Here is a 3,460-nt window from a genome sequence, read left to right as displayed (position 1 = left end):
AGTTCAGACGTGTTTTTTTTTTAGTTTATTTAGGCAAATCTCTGAACCTTAGGTAAGGCTGTGGGAACTGCATGTGTGGAAGACCCATTGGCTGCACACTATGATTTAGGGGGCTGAAGGTAATCTATTCTGGCTGTAGGAAGAGTATGAAGGTGAAAGGGGTTCATATTAAAGAGATGAACTTCACTCTGTGATCAGAGTGAGCCACTGGGGAGCCACTGAAATGTTTTAAGGAGGGGAGTGATATGACATGATTTATCCTTCAGGAAAACCACTAGGGTACAGCATAGAGAATCAATGGTTAGGGCAATACTGGTTGCATAGAGACCATTGTATCACCACTGAGGTGATACAGATAAGAGATGATGGGTAATAGCCGTGCAGATACAGAGAAATGGATGAAATTGAAAGGTATTTAGAAGATTAAAGGGCTGCAACTTGATTATCAGTCCAGGTGTGTGGAAGAGAGAGTAATAAAGAATGAAGCCCAGGGTTCTTGTATTATATGTTTCCATGTTCTTGAAAATGAAGTTTTTTAAATCTGAAATTATTTTGCCTTCAGGGGCAATTGCTGTCAAACAGTCTATCATCACACAGAAGGCACCAAGTATGGGGGAAAGAGCATTTGCCTGGATGATAGGTACAGTTCTACCACAAACCCCAAGTGTGACCCTGGTCAATCATCTCCTTGCAGAAAGTGTGAATAGTTGCAATATATGACAATGTGAGTACTGGGGTAGGAATTTGAGTTATAGCACATATGCAAAATAAACACATTTACATGGCACTTAGGGTAAACTGCTGAGGCTACTTGTGTCTTGAAGAGATTGGCCTGGGGTTCTGCTTGCTCTAGGTTCTGACCTATTATACTGTACACTGGAGAACACCTTTAGGGAAGCTCTGGCATAGTGGTTAAACTCTTGAGTCAGATAGTCTGAGCTAGAGTCTTCATTCTACCATTTACTAGCCATGTGACTTTGAGAGAATGGTTAATTATTTCAAGCCTCAGTTTTCTCATTTTTAAAATGGAAATAGTAGTACCTATCCAAAAGGATTGTTGTGAAGATTAAATAAGAGAATGTACATAAATACTTTATTGGAGCTCTTGAATACAGAGTAAATGCTTAATACATGTTAGGCATTATTGTTTTTATATAATCTTTTCCTTCAATTGTGCAATTCGATGGTTTTAAAACTAAATTTACAGAGTTGGGCAAGTCTTACCAAAATCCAAATTTGGAATATTTTCATCACCTCAAAAAGAGATGCCCATTTGTAGTCACACCCTGTTCCCTCTCGACCTTCAGGCAACTGTGAATCTACTTTCTATTTCTATACATTTGTCTTTTCTAAACATTTTCTATAGTAAGGTCATACAGCGTGCAGTTTTTAGTGTCTGGCTTCTTTCACTGAGATAATGTTTTTGAGGTTCCTCCATGTTAGGGTGTGGATCAGTACGTTTGTTTCCTTTCATTGTTGAATAGTAGTGCATTGTATAGGCATACCACATATTGTCTGTCCATTTACCAGTTGGTGGACATTTGGTTTGTTTCTATTTTTTGGCTATTATGAATAATGCGACTATGAACATTTATGTATGTCTTTATGTAAACGTATTGACATATAATCTTCCATTTTTAAAAGCCTAAAGTTCTAAGAAACATTGAACTTGTGAAGAGGATGACTATTATAGCAGGCTTGGGTCTTGTCCTGTAGCAATAACTATATTTTTGCCAGGATATTTTTGAAGAAGCACAATTATTTATATCCATCATAGAAATTTAACTTTTCAGTTAAGGAAGAAAAATGAAAAAAGTTTATTTTAATAAAATACTTAGTCAAAAGCAGTTAAGGGATTAAGTTGGTCATTGTTGAATTTTAATTAAAATTTCAAGAACAGTTAGATGTTGTCATGCTGCACAACTGTAGGGGGCATCCTTTCATTGGAGTTTTGTGTCTGAGTGTGCCAGTCACATGGGATATAATGGGAATGGTGCTGCCTTGAGCTTTGTTGTAACAAGTGGCTGTAGTCTCTTGAGTCTGGGTCATCCGTACTCTGCCCTTGAGGTGGGGCATGTTCTGCTTACGGAGGGCAGTGCCAAGTCGGAAATGGAGCTAAGGCCCAGGATGTCACTCTGCAGACTCTAGGGAGTCCTAGGAAGAGGGCTTGTTTGAAGCACAGAAAATTTCAGACTAGAATTGCCAATGATGTCCTCGAATTGCTGATGGGAGAGACTAAAAGCTCTGTCAGACTCATAACAGAAGCAGTATCCCGCACACTACCGTCTAGAGAGACCTTGAGCTAAATGCTCTCAGGTTAGTCGAGACCCGAAAGGTTTGTTTTTAAATGGTTTAGACCTGTGGGTAAAGTTTTGGGGTAAAGGAAGCCAACTGGGACATATGTCTTACTGGGATACATGCTTTGTCCTGTCCTTCCCCTAAAAATACTGGGCTGAACCCTCTCAGCAGAGAGTTGTGGAAAATTAGAGACGTTCTGTGGAAAGACCAAGTTAACGTTCAAGTCTCAGAATCTGATCTTAGGTCAAATATCTCTTGCTTTTGCCAGTAAAAAAGAGCCCAGATGTTTTTCTATTTACTTAGGCAAACCCTTGAAACACAAGTTAGTGATATAAAACTTTACATTTGCAATGTTAAGAACCCATATTTGTAAAGTCACAAGCATAAAATATATGCTGTGAAATGGGAGGTCAGAATGGTGAACTCATTTTAGAACCATAGTTTTGACTCAAGAATTTTGATGGGGTCTTCACGTTGGTTGAGCTTCTTGGTCCTAATATCATTGAGAGAATTAAATCATGATATTAAAACATTGAAACACTAATGCTTTGTTTTTATTGGCAAGGACCAAAATGATCTAATACTAATGCCATGAAACATCAGTCACTTTTTTCCTGATGAATAAGATGAACTTTGGCTGCTTATGATAGTAAATTTAATAATGTCAGTGATTTGAACTGTTTCAATTCTAAATGTGCAGAAATGTGTTTTATTGCATATCTCTCCCCGCCGCCCCTCTTTCTTTCTCGTACTACTACCATCAGGAACTTTTGTGGCAAATAAACCCAAATACAGGGATTAGAGCCTATCATTCACATGTGCCATGTGTGTGCCAAAGTATGAGTACCCACGGCAAGGCTTCCTCTCACAGGTGGTCTGAATTTGCTTCTAGCTGGTTCTGTAAGCAGATTCAATATTTCATAAGCACCGCTCCATCTCATGCCTCCATTATTGACACCACATGGAAGTCAGGAAATTGGTTCTTTCTGGGAACAGTTTGCAGAAATATGCAGCCTGTCAGCCCCTTTCTCATGGGTGCATTAACAGAGCGGCTCACGATTACAAGTAACGAACCTTCTCCAGATGTGTGTAGCAACTCAGCTCCAACTTTATCTTCAGTCCCGAAGATGGACTTGACAAGATGGATTATTTGTGGCTGTAT

This window comes from Pteropus medius, unplaced genomic scaffold (genome assembly GCF_902729225.1).
Source record: "Pteropus medius unplaced genomic scaffold, Ma_sr-lr_union100, whole genome shotgun sequence".
NCBI classification, from domain to species: domain Eukaryota; kingdom Metazoa; phylum Chordata; class Mammalia; order Chiroptera; family Pteropodidae; genus Pteropus; species Pteropus medius.
The sequence above is the reverse complement of the archived record's forward strand: the minus strand, read 5'-3'. Positions refer to the sequence as shown.